Genomic DNA, 262 nt, shown 5'->3' on the forward strand with positions numbered 1-262 from the left:
TAGTTTCATAGTTGGTAGGGTCGGAAGGGACCTGAGCAGATCATCAAGTCCGACCCCCTGCCATGGTCAGGAAAAAGTACCGGGGTCAAACGACCCCAGCAAGGTGTACATCAAACCTCCTCTTCAAGACCCCCAGGGTAGGAGCCAGCACCACTTCCTGTGGAAGTTAGTTCCAGATCCTAACCTCCCTGACAGTGAAATAGCACCTCCTGATCTCTATTTTTAATCTACCCTCTGCCAGCTTGTGACCATTATTTCTAGT

Source organism: Gavialis gangeticus, unplaced genomic scaffold, assembly GCF_001723915.1.
Source record: "Gavialis gangeticus isolate Ggan-Ray unplaced genomic scaffold, GavGan_comp1, whole genome shotgun sequence".
NCBI lineage: Eukaryota > Metazoa > Chordata > Crocodylia > Gavialidae > Gavialis > Gavialis gangeticus.